Here is a 17,551-nt window from a genome sequence, read left to right as displayed (position 1 = left end):
AGGACCCCTATGAGAAATTACATTCTGATAGTGCTAAGTGTTAGTTATCTTTCTGACTTAACTGGTTTATTTTTATCTTAAGGACATTGTGAAAAATAACCTAACAGGTTTTTTCCTCTTGCCACCTCATAGACAGTGCAGTCAAATCTGACTCTATAGCAAGACCATTTTGATAGACCTTTTTGGCCTAGATTCTGATTCCATTTTATCCTTACCCTTTGTTTTTGTTTCTTCTTTTTCACGTTCAATTTGCGGTATTTTGTAGTTTATGTATCTTTATAAATTGCCTTAAATAGGTTATAAATCAAACATAGAGACCAACTAGGAACATAAAAGTGAGAATCAGTTAGAAATAAGACAACAGTGGTAGAATGGGGTTTTAAAGTAAGTCCAATTAAAAACAAAAAACATTCGGGGGAGGGGGGATATAGCTCAAGTGGTAGAGCACATGCTTAGAATGCACGAGGTCCTGGGTTCAACCACCAGTACTTCATCTAAGAATGTATAAATAATAAGTAAACCTAATTTCCTCTCCCCACCAAAAAATAAAAATAAATAAATAAATAAAAATAAAAACACTGAGTAGACAAAACACATTTTCGATCTGAATTCTGGACCATCCATTTGTAGCCCCTGAATAAGGTACTTAATAAATACAGTGTTGAAAGATATAATGGTTGAGAAGATTAAGCCAGTTTCAAACCCTCTGCTTAAAACTGTTCCAGAACAGCTAAAAGAACAGGTAAATATCCGGCATTCCCATAGAAGTTCATGATTTATAAACCATCTTCATATCTTTTTGATCTTCAACTGCACTGTGTGGCAGCCTTCACAGCTACCTGCACAAAATTCTGAGATCACCTCATGTCTACAGAGAACAATGCAGTTAACATAAATGAGTGAAGCAGGTAAGGTTGTGATCTTTCCATTCAAGACTCATTTTGTTCACATACTGATCACAGTACAAAATTCTTCACTTCCAGAGAAATATGCTGTTCTACTTTTTTTTGAATATTGCAGTTGTCTAGCTATACTTTTCCTCCATTTTTTATAGAAACATCAATAGGCAAGTATTTCTTCACTATCAACAACAGTGCAAGGGCAGGAGGAGGGTCCAGCTCAGTAGCAGAGTGCATGATTAGCATGCATGAGGTCATGGGTTCGATCCTCAGTACCTCCATTAAATAAATAACAATAATAAATAAACCTAATTACCTCCCACCACACAACAAAAACAAAAACAAAAAAACCCAACAAAGCAAGGGCAATAATAAACAGTAAGGAAGTGGTAGGAACTTGTTTCACTGGAGAGCTTATGCCCATCTAAAGGAGTGCAGCTGTGACTTAGGCCAGCGATTGTCATGGGAAAGGTGGGCCCCATTGTTGTCAGAGTTTCTAATTTTTCAGGATAATCCAAAAATAAAGACTTTATGCAAAATACCTAATTCTAAAATATTGACTCAAAAAAAGAATTTAACTATACAAAGCCTGGAGAAACACATTGCACTTAGTTCGGCTGACAGGCCACCAGTGTGTAAACTAACTCCTGGCTCAATGCTGAATTAAACACAGATTTTTGGAACAGTTGAAGAGACTGAAGCAAATGGAACAAAATTTAGGAATTTATGGTCTAAAATCAATGTCACAGTATTAGTCATTCTGTTTATTCAATTCAAAGCATAAAATTACTAAAGAACAAGTATTTAATTAACCTTAAGATAAATTCTGCAATGCAATAACAAAAATCAAATTTTATCATCTTATCTGCAGACAACTTCCTCATGTAACTGCAGCATTGTCTCTAATAGTAAAAATTTGGAAACAATCTAAAGATCTATTTCTGTAGTGCAGATATAAAGAAACTACAGTAAATCATATCTAAGAAATTACATAACACAATAAATGAGACCTATATCAATACATCTAGAAAACATTTTATTAGGTAAAAAACAAGTTGTAGAATAATATACAGTGTAACATTCATGTAAATTCTAAGCATTGATATACATTGTTTATGGATACATATATGTATACTAAAAGTACAAAAACAGAACAAAAGAATATATACAAACTTGAGGAGGAACTTTACCACTAAGAGGAGGGAGGGAGAGGAAATAGGACTGAAAAGAGGATATCAACTGTATCTCCAATAACACCTGATTTCTTAAAAACAAAAAACAAAAAACAAAAACCAAAAAACAAAAAACAAAAAACAAAAAAAACCAAACCCAACCTCCAAAGCAAGTATGACAAAAGTTAAAGTCTGTCAGTTAAGACAGCAGTTAGGTGGATATGTTCTTGTATTACTGCAGATACTTATCCTGCATGTTTGACATATTCCATAATAAAAATTAAAAATTAACTGTAAATATGTAAAATAAAATTTAAAAGAAGAAAAAACAAAAAGCACTTTTCTGAGTATAGGTCCCATGACAGGCCTTCTGACAGCAAGCTGAATATGATACGAAGGGACAGAAGGAATAAATTCTACACTTTTAAGGTCCTACTGCATAGAATTTTGGGGTCAAATAGTGGAGATTCAAATATCAACTGGGCCACTTACAAAGTGACCTTGGGCAAATTTTCAAACTACCTAAGCCTATTTGCCCATGTATAAATGGAGCTAATTCTATCACTTCCTCAAACAACTGTGTGAAACTTAATGAGATAATCAGTGAGTGTCAAGGGCTTGTCTACCATTTTATTTCCCTCAATAGAGTTCTAAAATAGTGAAGATGTACAAAGAAAATAATTTCACTTTGAAGATGATCATATGGCACAGTACCTTTTGCACTTATACGTACATTAGCAACGTAAAAGAGGTACTGTCTTCCTGGTGTCCAAGGACAGAGAACAAATTGGTTTTACCATCACAAAAAAGCAGAAAGTAAAGGGAGATTGCCCTAATACCATTACATCAACTCATCTTAATCATCACCATAGTAACAACCAACATTTACTGAATACTTACTAAGTGCAAGGTACTGTTCTAGGTTCCTTAAATGCATTAACTCATTTGATACATCAGAAAATTTTACATAAGCTATAACAAGAAAAAAAAGTATTAGATACTTTAAGATTATGAACTCAGAGAAAAAGAAAATTTCTTTTACGTGAAAAAAATTATGGAAGGTTGCCAGAAATGGAAAACCTGGTATATAGATTTGAAGGATATATATAGGTCAGAGGGTACACAGAGGAAAAGAGAAGGGAGGGAGTGGTAAAGAGTGAAAACACCATAAGGAAGAAAGTATCTTCATAAGGCTGAATCACCAGATACATGGCAGGCAATAAGAAAAAGGATAAAAAGGTGAGCCAGGACACAAAAGAAAAGTCCTTGTGTGCCAATTTAGGATTAAACTAACATCTATTAAATACCATGTTTCTAGCAATGTGCCCTTTGCATTTTCATATACCAGGCTGAATAAATACAGTAAAAAGCCGGCACTGGGTTTTTGGCAAGAAAGTGACTTGAGAACTGTGGTTCAGGAAAATTAATCTGGCTGCTCTATGTAATATCCCACATAATTCCTCCTCTTACTCTACTACAAATGGCTAATGACACCCAGTTTCTCAATTCCACAAATCTGAGATGTCTTCTGATACTTCCCTCTGCCCATCACACACTACTCATTCACAATTCTACCTCCTAAAGCTTTCTCCAGTCAGCAACTTTTCTTGTCACTATCTTATTTCAAGCACTAATTCTTTCCTAAAAAAGCCTAAGTGACCTTCCAACTCCAATCCATATTCCTCACTGACACCTACATGAACAACCTACTTATACATCTGATCATAATGCTCACTTTTGCTTGAAATTGTGTCATCCAAATTGCCTGCAAACTACACAGAATTTATAAATTCTAACAATCTGGCTCATACATATTTTTCCAGTCTCATATTCACATGTGCCCTACAATCACCTCTGCCAAACTACTTTCCAGCATACACATAAGTTTTTCATGCTTTTGTACCTGTGTATGGTGCTGTTCTCTATACCTAAAATGACCTTCCCCCATGTCCACTCCAATTATTCATTCAATATTTACTTTAAGTATCATCTTTCTCAGCTGTCTTTAGAGGGGAGATTTAATGAGCCCTGGAACAGCCTAAGTGACGGATATCATACACAATGTACACCACACAATCCAAGATCCAGATTTTTTGGGGGGGGGGGTGGAAATCAAGTTTGCTTATTTATTCATTTTTAGAGGAGGTACTGGGGATTGAACCCAGGACCTCATGAATGCTAAGCATGCACTCTACCACTTGAGCTATACCCTCCCCCCCAGGATCCAGACTTAAAATACTACAAGGACACTGAATTTTCTACCCATTTAATTATTTCATTACGAATCTAGAGGAAATTCAAATTAAAGAAACTTCTAATTTCAAGCAAGTTTCCCCTCACCCTTTAATAACACTGAATGGGAGAAAAAATATTCTTAAAATTTGACTAATCTAGAAATAGGGAAATATATATACATAAAATCTCAAGCCTTAACATAAAGATATAACATAAAAACAACATAATAAAATCATTATTTAAGCTTTCTAGCTCTTTGGACTTGGGCTAAATGAGTTTTCCACACAATAGTGTATTATGTTTAGAGAGAAATTTCTCTCCACCTACTAAGAAAAATATATAAGCCTACATATTTAGAGAAATTAAAAACTATCTCAGGCCATTAGTTCTCATTTTTTATGGAAGTAATATAATATACCTCCAAAGCCTCAAATATCACTAGCATAGAGGACAGCTAAGATCCAAAGTACTTTAAAAGGATATTGCATTAGCGCTACAGTAATCAGTGTGGTATTGGCATAAAAACAGATACATCGATCAATGGAACAGAATAGAAAGCCCAGAAATAAACCCACAGACCTACGGTCAATTAAACTTTGACAAAGGAGGCAAGAATATACAATGGAGAAAAGACAGTCCTTTCAGCAAGTGGTATCAGGAAAACTGGACAGCAGCATGTAAATCAAAGAAGTTAGAACCATACACAGGTTCTAATACCATACACAAAAATAAACTTAAAGTGGCTTAAACATTTAAATATAAGACAAGACACTATAAACCTCCTAGGAGAAAACATAGGCAAAACATTCTCTGACATAAATCTTAGCAATGTTCTCCTAGGGCAGTCTATCCAGGCAATAGAAATAAAAGCAAAAATTAACAAATGGGACCTGATTAAACTTACAAGCTTCTGCAAAGCAAAGGAAACCATAAGTAAAACAAAATGACAACCTATGGAACGGGAGAAAATATTCGCAAATGGTGAGACTGACAAAGGTTTAATTTCCAGAATATGTAAACAGCTCATACAACTTAATAACAAAAAAACCCCAGCCCAATCCAAAAATGGGCATACGACTTAAACAAGCAATTCTCCAATGAAGATGTACAAATGGCCAACAGGCACATGAAAAAATGTTCAATAATGCTAGTTATCAGAGGAATGCAAATCAAAACTACAATGAGCTATTACCTCACACCAGTCAGAATGGCCATCATTCAAAAGTCCACAAATGATAAATGCTGGAGTAACTGTGGAGAAAAGGGAATCCTCCTACACTGCTGGTGGGAATGTAGTGTGGTGCAGCCATTATGGAAAACAGTATGGAGATTCCTCAAAAAACTAAAAATAGACTTATCATATGATCCAGCAATCCTACTCCTGGGCATATATCCGGAGGAACTCTAATTTGAAAAGATACATGCGCCCCAATGTTCATAGCAGCACTATTTACAATAGCCAAGACATGGAAGCCACCTAAATGTCCATTGACAAATGACTAGATAAAGAAGCTGTGGTATATTTATTCAATGGAATACTACTCAGTCATAAAAAAAGAGTAACATAGTGCTATTTGCAGGAACATAGATATACCTAGAGATCATCATTCTGAATGAAGTAAGCCAGAAAGAGATAGAAAAATACCATATGATATCACTCATATGTGGAATCTAAAAAAAAAAAAAAAAAAGACAAATGAACTTATTTACAAAACAGAAACAGACTCACAGATAAAACAAACTTATGGTTGGAGGGGAGAGGGTGGGAAGGAATAAAATGGAGTTCAAGATTTGTAGAAACTAACTAATATATATATATAATAGATAAACAACAAGTTTATATTGTATAACACAGGGAACTTTATTCAGTATCTTACAGTAACTTATGGTGAAAAAGAATACATGTTCCTATATGACTGAAGTATTGTGCTGTACACCAGAAACTGACACATTGTAACTGACTATATTTCAATTTTTAAAAAAAGGATATTGCTTTAAAAATGTTAGAAATAACATCTTTTTGTTTGTTTTAATGGATGTAGTGGGGACTGAACCCAGGACCTCGTGCAAGCTAAGCATGCACTATACCTACTCCCCAGCAAGAATATCTTATGTGGGAGTCAACCCTGACTCTTCTTTCTTCTATATGCAATCAATTACGTGGATCTGCCAAGTTTACTGCCTCAATTCTCTGTCTACCCTTACCACTAATAACACAGTTCACACCATCATCTCTCACCTGGACTAATTTCAAAATGTCCTCGTAAATATAGTCTTGGCCTAGTAATACCTATCTTCTACTCAGCCCCAGAATCATCTATTTAAAATATAATCTAACCCAATCCCTTCTTTACTTAAAAATAACCCTTCACTGGTTCCCTATTTTTTATTTAACAAATATTTAACTAGCACTTACTATATGCTAGTCATTGCTTTAAGTGTTTTAGCAGTGTTCATTTACACTTTGCTCAACAGCCCAAACTAAAACAAAAAATACCTCAATTCCTCACTTTCCTCATTTCTCTCACTTCCTGTATCAAACTGGTTATCAATTATACATATTCAGTCTCTCTCAAATCCATTCTTTCAACCTGCATTGCCACTTAAATAGTTTCCACAGGGCTATCTCCTTTCACCCACTCCACAGCTACATCTTCCACAATGCTGACAGCTGCCTTTTTAAAAAAGAAATCTAGTGATGTCACTTATCATAACTTAAAATCATCCTCTGGCACCTCAAGGGCAAAAACAGTAGTTCTCAAAAACAATCATCTAGGGAGCTTATTGATAATGCAGCTATCCCAGGTGCCCCCCAACCAGGGAATTTTTATTGCATAAGTCTATAAGATAGAGCCTGGAAATTTGTATTTTTAACAGGTAAAAATCTACATCTGATGAAGATGGCCCATGTGCAACCCTGCTTTACAGGCCAGATCATGACAATGTACTCACTCTATACTCACCTATCACTCCAGCCATACTAAACTACATGGAACTTCCTCACCAACCAAGGTGTACTTATGAGATTTTGGTACAAACTATTCCCCAAACAAAGTAATAAGATTTCTTCAAAAATGTTTAACATCTTTGTGAAGACCTCCCTGAAAACTTTGGGCCCTCATCTCACCAAGTACGTATTTTGATTATTGCACTACCTTTGCAATGTTAAATATGTTTATAAATTTTAAGATCTTTGAGGGCAAGGGCTGACAATCATGCTTGTATCCCCAATGCTTGGAATGCAATATATCTAAATAAATGTTTGCTGGACAGAAAAATTAGTGAAAATTTTGAAGAGAAACAAAAATATGTAATATTGTTGAATAATTTTTTTAAAAGCAGAAGCCCTACAAGATTCTCTGTACAAGTGATACAACAGAAAGGCAAGATATAAAACTGCAAGAACTGTAATAAATGCAATTCTCAAGAATTATCTTGATCTTAAATTATAAATTCTCCTTAATGTAAAATAAGTATCTTTCAGGACATAGATCCACCAGTTTTGGTTTTAAAATAAGAGTCCAATCACTCAAAAATATTTTGTTTCCTGCTGCAGGACTTAAAATTTTTTTGAGGAAAAAGAACAAGGATTCAAATACTAGCATAGAACCAATGAATAAGATACTCTATTTGCTTTGCTTCTCAGATAACAGCAGTCTCTCACTAAAGGAGCCCCAAAATGCACACCTCTTCTCTAAATCCCAACACTGAATTTTATTCTCAGAGTAATTTCTAGAGGAATATATAATTCACTCAAATGTAGCTTCTTCAAAGAGTTTCTGTGATCTTTATTCTCCAAACTATTGTTTAAATATTTTATTCTTTTTAATGAGGGAAATCGGGGGTTATTTAAATAATAATATTAAAAATTCTAAACAAAATTTTCCTGATAGTTAAAATAAAGATGTAAATTTGTTTTAATAAGTGGAGGAGAGGAGGCAAATCTGCCTTACAAAAGAATTCCAAATAACATATATAAACAGACCACATCCCCTCCTCCAGGACGTGGAACTTGACTCACTTCCAAAGGATAAAAGTAAGAGAAAGGAAGTATAATAATTTTCCAAGAAAATTGGCAAACACTACATTAACCAAGTGATGAAAGTTAGCATGACCATTGATGTTTTGTAGGAATCATGAAGCCTCTGACATGATGTGATGAGAAGTGCACTTCACCTCTGTGGTAATTTTTGCCCCCAAAACCCATAAATCATCTAATTATGGAAAAAAATTAAAAACCAGTTTGGGGGACATTTTACAGGATACCTGACTTTGGGCTACTCAAAGATTGTCAAGATCATGAAAAAACAAGGAAAGACTGAGAAACTGTCACACACCAAGGAGACTGAGGAGACATGAAAACCAAACGCAATGTGGTATCCTGGCTTAAATCTGGAACAGAAAGAGGAAATGGAATGGAATAGAAAACCCAGTGAAATCCAAATAAAGCCTGGAGTTTAGCTAATAGTAAATACCAAGATAGACAAATGTACCACAGAAATGTAAGATGGTAACAATAGGGAAAATTGGGTGCAGGATATATACAAGAACTCTCTGCACTATCTTTACAACTTGTCTACAAATCCAAAATTTTTCCAAAATAAAGTTTATTTAAAAAGAAAAATGGGAAAAATGTGGATTTAAATTAATATTTAAAATTACAAACAAAATTTTTGTTTGTTAAAATAAAGACATAAATGTACTTCACAGTTTAAATATTTATTAGCAACATAATTTTATATTAAAAAACTGAATTTTTCCATTTGGCATTGATTTATATAGCACTTCTTGCCTACTAAGAGACATTGAAGCCATCACTGGTTTCAGATACACATAATAGATATCAAATGGGAAAGAATCCCCAGAACTAATTCTTAAGAAATATACTTAAAACTCTGAGAACTATATTAACATATTAATGACTGCTTATTTATAATGATTAAACTGTATGTTAATTCTCTTCCTTAAAAAAGTCTCTAACAATAAAAAACATCTACGAAGGATCTACAGGCCTTGTATCATTCAGTAAGAGCAACCACCCTATCAGTTAAGCACTTTCAACATCATCCATTTATAAATAAGGAAACTGAGGCTACTGCTCAAGGCTCATAACTGATAAATTGTGAAGTCAGGATTAGAATCTAAAATATTCATATATGGTTTTAGCCAACAGCTTCATTAATTTTCTCTGATAATGCTAAATGTATAGCTTTCTCCTACCCTTAAAATGTAAGTTACCCTAATAAAAAAAATGAAATAGAAACACCATTAGAAAAAAAAAAAGATAACAGGGAAGAAGACATACAAACACCCAAAAGATACAGGAAAAGGTGCTTAACATCCTTAATCATCAGGGAAATGTGAATCAAAACCACAATGACCTCATACCTGTTAAGACAGCTATTATCAAAATGACGAGAAAAAACAAGTGTTGGCAAGTACGTGGAGAAAATGAACCCCTGTGCACTGATCAGAATGCAGTGATTTTGGAAAACAATATGGAGGTTCCCCCCAAAATTAAAAATAGAACCACCAAATGATTCAGCAACTCCACTTCTGGGTATATATCTAAAGGAAATGAAAATACTAACTTGAAAAGACATCTGAATCTCCATGTTCACTACAGCATTACTTATAACAGCTAAGAACCTGGAAACCACCTAAGTCCATTGATAAATGAACTGATAAAGAAGATGTGCTATATATATTATAATGAAATATTATTTAGCTATAAAAAAGAATGAAATATTGCCATTTATGACAACACAAATGGACACTGAGGGCATTCTGCTAAGTGAAATAGTCAGATAGAGAGACAAATACTGTTTGATCTCAAACTTACATGTGGAATATAAACAAAAAAAAAAAAAACAACTCAACTCATAGATACAGAGAACAGATTGGCAGTTGCCAGAAGTAGGGAGTGGGAGTAGAGGTGGGAGGATGGGGATATGAGCGAACATGGTCAAAGGTACAAACTTCCAGTTACAAGATAAATAAGTCTTGTGGCTGTAATGTACAGCAAAGTGACTATAGTTAGCAATACTGTATTGTAATACCTGAAATCTGCTAAGGAAGAGACCTTAAAAGTTTGACAATTGTACCTAAGAGTGGTGATGATTGTTAACTAAACTTATTGTGGTAATCATTTTGCAATACATACATATATCAAATCATTATGTTGTACACTTAAAACTAATACAATGTTATATGCCAGTTATATTTCAATAAAGATAATAGGGGTAAAAATTAAGTTAACGAAAAAACCAAATAATCAATACAAATGACTCTTTACTTTCCCTTCTTTTGCAGTCAGAATATTTTTGATAAAATAAAGAAATATGGAAGGGAAAAATAGACAAAATATATGCCTTATGCATATAAAAGGCAATTATCAAAGAACATATCCTTTCATCTTTGCCATAGATTAAATGTGGATTAATCAACATGCAAAATTTTAATAATGTAAGCTTTCAAAAATTAAAATCCTTAATTTCCCAGATTCTTAATTTCAGTTATCAAAAGATAGTCTCTCAAAAAGTTCCTTTCTTAAATTTACTTGTAAATTTTTTAATTGAAATAGTTTACAATGTGTCGATTTCTGGTGTACAGCATAAGGTTTCAGTCTTACATATACATACATGTTTGTTTTCATATTTTTTTTCATTAGAAAATTTCTTAACAGCCTCAGCTGTCAATGATTCTTGTCAACACATAAGAGCTCAAGGAGCAGATAATCAAAATGCAAAGAGCAGATAATTACAAAATGCAAATGTAATTTGTCCAGTCAGGTTAATTCACTTCTTACAGGTGAGAGTTTTGTAGTCCTGGTACAACTATGTCAGAAGTATGACCCTGTGCCTGCGACAACATAAAATCTCTGTAAAGGAAGTGTGAACACTTTTCCCTCCTTCACCTTAATTCCCAAGAGATCACTGGAAGTTAGCCATTACAAAGAACTATAGGATAGCATTTCCTTTCAAATAACCCTGTATTCAATCAAATGCAAGAAGTATTTATTGAAATATTAATTTAATATTTAATATTAATTTACTAATATTTAATTATCAATACTACCCGTATGCATGCAGCAAGTATTTACTTATTAATACTACTATAAAACAGTATTAGGTATTTTCTGGGAGTCCCTACTCAAATGCCTTATACAAGTAAAATAGTTAACAATACAAGATCATGTTAATAAGTGCCAATTTTAATGATGCAGGCAAAAAATGCCACCAGTTTTCACCATTTTACAAAAATAAATTAACAAACATAAGAAAAGTCCATTTTGTCAAAAGAGAAAGGAATGATTGTTTGATCATGCAAGGAAATAACCCAAATGGTTCAGTGACTACAATATTGACCTCATTCTAGCTACTAACCTGTGACCTTAGGAAAAGAAATTTTCTGAATTTTAGTTCTCATATCCGTAAAAATGCCATTCTTAGCTGACAGAATAAATGAAATGCCACGTTCAATATATTTACAAAGTTCTAGGGAAATGTTTGCAACGATGTTAAATGACAATAACTTTAAAGGATACTGTTCCAGAAGTATCCTTAACAAATCACAGATCAATCCTAACTAGGTAAGTTTCAACTAAAAGCCACCTTCTTTTAAAGCAAAAACAATAAATCAAAATAATAAGCCCTTATGATACTTGGATCCAATGACTGACTATAAAGCATTTCACAAATATCAATTAAAATTTTTAACTGCTATGGCAAGAGTAAAAATTATACACACAGCAAAAGTTAAAACTAAGGTTCCACTTAAATGACTAGCCAAAGTGTCATATCAAACCAGCAACAAAGTTAAAACAATTCAAAAAGCCTTCACTGCAGTTAACTATTAAGCATCTTTCTTCATGAAATACAGATTTCTCAAAGCATTTGGCCTTCAGCAACTAGGGTTCACATTACAGTTAAGTATCTTCAGCAGAAAAGGTTGCTTCATCTTTTCAGAAGTCATATACCACTAGTTTTACTTTAAATAGAGCAACCTAAGTTAAAAAAAATAGTTGTAAAGTGGCAAAAAATTCCCACTTTAAACTTAATTTCTCTCTTTCCAAAGTGTATGCAAACAGATTACCTGTCATAATTAAATATTTTCACAACAGAAACTCACAGGGAAGTAAAAAAAAAAAAAAAAAGGACCACAGCAGACATGGCAGGGATGGTTTAAAACCAACTGAGCCTCAAGTCCCTTTGGCAAAAGAGTGAATGACACACTGCTTTAAAACTCAATGGGAAGAATTGGAAAATTCACTTTGATTGCCCTAAGATTTTGCTTTGGGTTTGTTTTTTGAGATATCTCCATCCTAATGCTGACAATTTCCATAGTTTCTATGGCTTATCTATTAAGACGACAAATTGTGAATAGTATGAATCACATGTAAACAAAAAGTTAAGGTCCTATTTTTTTCTTGGACACTGAAAATATGAGCCATAAGGTAAAGTCATATACATAGCATTATTTATTGCATAAGAGAGAAACATTTACATTGAAAAAATACAGACAATGAAACATGGACAGTCTAGCTGGAAAACCAAAAATTACGATACTGATTTTTCCCTTCTAGAAACATCTCTAAATCTTCTACATACTGGAGTAACTGCATCTGGAAAAACAGATACCAAGTAATTCTACTAAAAAGTGAATACATCCCATCCCAATCTCATTAGAAGTTTCATAAATATATGATTATGAAGAATTTTAAAAATTGATCTCCAAATTAAGCAAAAGATTCCACCATATGTATCAGACACATACACAGATACACATTTGGAACTAAAAGCTCTCTTAGCTTAAGTCAAATTATTTTAAACTCCTAATCAACTAATAATCTACGGAAAAATCATGGCTCTTAGTGTACTTTTATAGCTACAAATACTAGGGATGGGGATATGTCAGATACCTAGCACAGTGGATTATCATTCCTAACCTCATTCCTCACCATATGAACCATTCTACTTTTTAATCACATTAAAAATAACAGAAATGTAAAAACATCATACATTGACAAAAAGTCATCAGACTCATCATTTACCACATGAATCTGATGTTTTTCTGAGGGCATCTATTCACATGAATGCTGATACAAGACATAAGAGTGACATACCCTCTCTTATATTAGTATCCTACTAAAAGGTCTCTTTCAAGGGACAACACAAGAGAAAAGGTCTATATAAAAAGCATTTAACAAATTATCTTATCCTTTCTTACTCACTTTGATGTTCATTATTTAAAAATCACATATTTACTGTCTAATGCAAACTAAAGTTAAAGAAAACATCTGTAATGTCCTTATTAGAGTTTTGCAATATTTCTACTATTTCTTGCCAAATATTTCTGGCATTCATTAATTTATACTTACTTGACTAAAACGATTAAAAAAAAATTAAGAAGGATGTGTATGACAGTAAGTATCTGCTTAGGGCAGGGACATTGCTTTTTATCCCAATCATTTCAATACCCACCTTGCAAAAAAGGTGGAAACTAAAAACACGAGGTTTTAAGATTTACTACAGAGAAATGCCTTTGTTGTAGCACCAATTAGCATCAAATAACCTAACAAAACATAAGCAAGAGAAAAACGCTGTGAAAGGGCAATCTAGCATTTCACAGCTTCTGCTCTTACTCCACCCAGTCTCTTCGGCTCAATGGCTGTTCACAGCATCCACAAATATTAGCCCATTTTTTAAAACGGAGGTGGAGGAGAGGCACCGAAATAGGCTAGCTACATCAAAATCAATATATACAAAAATATTTTGTGAAAAATTGGGTTCCATTCTCTGATTTATAAAAATAACACTTCATATTTGTTTTAGGAGATCCTCCCCTTGTGAACAATACAAACAATGATCATTTATAAGAGAACAAGAAAGAATAAATCACCCTAAATACAGATTACTCTTCTGCCTTAATAAAAACTGCAATTTGCAACTGCCAATTATTCTGCAAAACTATGTCCTGAAAGATACCCATGAGAGATTAAAAGGTAGTTAATGCCTTAGACCCAAATCAGAATTTTTTAAGTGAAATCTTTTAATATATTCAACATCGTATCACTACCAACATACCAAAGCAGGAAATTTTCCTGATTAAATGACTGGATCCTGCAGCAATCAAACCCTGCTGCACCCCACCCCCAAAAAAATAAAAAAGAAAGAAAGAAAAGGAAAAAGAAAATTCAAGCAAATACTACCCTGGCAAAAGGGGAGGGATGACATTTCTGGTATGAAAGGCCCAAGCACTGTCTCCTCCGCCCTAGCCTCAAAATGGAATTAACACAAAACAACTCACCTTTCAACAAAAACAGAATTACCAAAAATGGCACAGTTTTTTTGTTTAGCCTTTAAAACGTTATGAATTTCAAAGACTGTGTGTTAAAGGAGAGGTCGGAATAACACTAATATCTTTATTCTCTCCCGGTTGCCTCTTAAGCAAAGGGGGAGGAGGGGACCTTGGCATGACATCGCCCATTGAGAAGGAGACCACAAATCTGGTTCTTCCCTTCCAAAGCACAATCTCTTAACCAAGGATTGATATAAATTGGATCCAAACCCCAACCCCCAAAGAAAATCTCCTGCCCTCCTCCCAAGGAGTTTCTTGCTAAGTCACCGAAGACAAGCAGGATAACAAATAAAGCCAAGGCACCTCGCTCTCTCATTTCAGACACTGAAAAACCTTCTCCTCCTCTCCACTCTTCTGTTTAGAGAAGTGGAGTTAAAATTTGCCCACCACCTCAAAGACATTTTCTCACCTGGGAGGTTAAGGAAAGCACTGCGTTTCCTAAATGAGTGGGGAGATTAAATTAGATGAAGGAGAAAGGCTAAGGGCCTCGAAGCTCAGTGTTACAACGTCAAAAGGCAACTCCCGTTTAAGGAGCCGGTGGCAGAAAGAAAATCCTGCCTGATTTGGTGGGTGGGCGCTGCGGATGGTTCGGTGGTTCGGGCCGCGCCTCCTTAGTGGGTGCAGAGGCTGGACCACCGCAAAGAGAAGCCAGGGAAGGGTTGGGCCATCATTCTCAGGTCAACCCCATCCTAAGGACAGGTGGGGGACAGAAAGCCTGAAGGCCTATGGGTGCCGAGATGGCTCTAGGCTGAGCCCGGTCCCTGAGCGTCAACCGCGGGTGGGGTGGGGACTGCGAAGCTCGCCTTCCGCAGCCGGAGAGCGGAGGCCCGAACCCTATCCCCAAGATCAGACAGCGACCTACTCTCCACGCCCTTCCTACCGAAGAATACTTTTCTTGCCTAGTCACCGAGGGAGGAGGGCGATCCCTTCCCGAGGACGGCCGCGGGTGGAGTCGCGGCGGCCCTGGCACCCCTCAAACCCGGGCCGGGGAGGAGGGGAGCGAGGGCAGCGCCCTCCCCGGCCTGTCCCCCCTCCTCTCGCGCCTCTCACTCAACGGCCGTCGCGGCCGCCATTTTGAGAGCGAGGAGAGAAGAAGAAGGAGGAGGCGGCGGCAGGGGGAGGGGAGAATGGGAGGGAGGGGACCGGCGCAGCCACATCGTCAGGCCGCCGGGCCCGGCCCGCAGCTGCCCGAGCGCGGTGGAGAAGACAGAGGACAGGGCGCAGACCCTCGCCGCCTTACCGGAGCGCTGCACCGCCGCCTCCGCAGGGCCTCTTCCTTCCTTCACTCCCATCCACCGGCGGGGGAGGGGGAGAGGGAGAGGGAAGGGAGGAAGGAGGGAGGGAGGGAAGGAGGGAGGGGGAGGATGGCGCGCTGGGCCCGGTCCCGGGGAGGGGGAGGGGAGGGGAGCGGGCGGGCTCCTCAGCCGTTCCGGGGCTCGAGCTCAAGCCCAGAGCTCGCGGTTTCTCTCGCTCGCGCCCAAGCGCTCCCCTCCTTCTCCTTCTCGCTCCCTGGACCCCGGGGTCGCTGCTCGTTCGCTCGCTCACTCGCTATCTCGGCTGCCGGACTCCGCCGCCGCCCCGCCGCTCCAGCTCCGTCTGTCACAGGAGCTGCCCCAACGCCCTGACGTCACCGCGCCGCCGCCGCCGCCGCCGCCGCCGCCCCAGACCCGCGGGGAAGAGGGAAGGGAGGGGGCCGGGAGCGGAGGAGGGACTGCGGCGCATGCGCCAGCCTGGGCCGGGCCCTGAGCCGTGGTGCCTTCCGCTTAGTGGGCGTGCGGCTGGTGCGGTTTGGCGGTACCGAAGGGTCGCCGGGCTAGTTTGCGCCCCAAGGCGCTTCTCGCTCTCCGCACGCCTCTGTAACCTGGGAAGAGGCTCCCCATTCCCTTTTCCTAGCCTCTCGTCTGACTTTTCTGGCCTCTCAAGAACTCCGGCTCTCTTCACCTCCCCGCCGTGCTCTTGCCCCCAAACGGCGCTCTCCCCGCTTCTCGCGACCAACAGCAGGGACCAGCTGGCACCATGGATTCTGGGCCAGGCTGTCGCCTCTTCCACTTCCAACCTTCGAGTTTATTTCCCGGGGGTCGGGGGAAGGAGAGAGGAGTTGGTTGGGTTGGCTTGGGGAGAATAGCTGGTGTGGTTGAAAGGCTGATGGAATGCCTAATTGTCTTCATTTTTATGATAGATTTTTAATTGGGAGGATTCGCTTTTAGGTGTGATTCAGCTATTCTATTCCTTAGTCACACATAACGCGCGCGCGCGCACACACACACACAATCTGCGACTCTGAAACTAATGCCCAAAGAAAGACCTGGAACTTTATCCCTACAAGGTGTGTGTGTGTGTGTGTGTGTGTGTGTGTGTGTGTGTGTCTGTCTGTCTGTCTGTCTGTCTGTCTGTCTGTCTTTGCTAATTTATGACTTGAAATACATCAGACAAGTCTTGGGGATTTGTAGTCAGTGTATTCCACACAGAGACATTTGATTTAAAAGAGGCCAGGTTTGAGGTTCTGAATTATTCAATATGGAATATTTTTTAGTAAGAGTTAACTCGTGTGATTATCTCATCATTAATTTGTATTGTCCAAGGGAATTCTTTTCCTGAAACGTAGGTTTAGTCTTGTGTTTATTGATTTTATTGCTTTCCTTTATGTAGGTAAATACATATAATGCCTTTGAGAAGCAACTGGGCTAATGAGAGAGAACTTGAGTGTGAATCCTGGATCAGCCACTTATGAGTGTGACTTTGCTAAATTACTCTCTCTGGCCTCAGTTTCTCTGTAAAATAGAGCTAATAAATAACTGACTTGTAACGCCTTTGTGAGAGTTAGAGAGGAAGTGCTGCATGTGCACAATATATGGCCGTAGTAGTCCATATACTGGATACATGGGA

The 17,551-nt window shown here is 37.3% G+C and overlaps 1 protein-coding gene across 2 annotated transcripts in view; it reads right to left on the bottom strand.

The window, feature by feature from the left end:
- PAFAH1B1 (platelet activating factor acetylhydrolase 1b regulatory subunit 1) overlaps positions 1 to 16,295 on the bottom strand; it is a 67,414-nt gene extending 51,119 nt beyond the window's left edge. For both annotated transcript variants that reach the window (XM_074343246.1, XM_074343245.1), the window contains exon 1: positions 15,906 to 16,295. The gene's annotated coding sequence lies outside the window, so the exon portion shown is untranslated. The remainder of the gene's footprint in view (positions 1 to 15,905) is intronic.
- Between the last annotated feature and the right edge of the window lie 1,256 nt (positions 16,296 to 17,551).

This window comes from Camelus bactrianus, chromosome 16 (genome assembly GCF_048773025.1).
Source record: "Camelus bactrianus isolate YW-2024 breed Bactrian camel chromosome 16, ASM4877302v1, whole genome shotgun sequence".
In the NCBI taxonomy this organism is placed as follows: Eukaryota; Metazoa; Chordata; class Mammalia; order Artiodactyla; family Camelidae; genus Camelus; species Camelus bactrianus.
The sequence above is the reverse complement of the archived record's forward strand: the minus strand, read 5'-3'. Positions and strand labels throughout refer to the sequence as shown.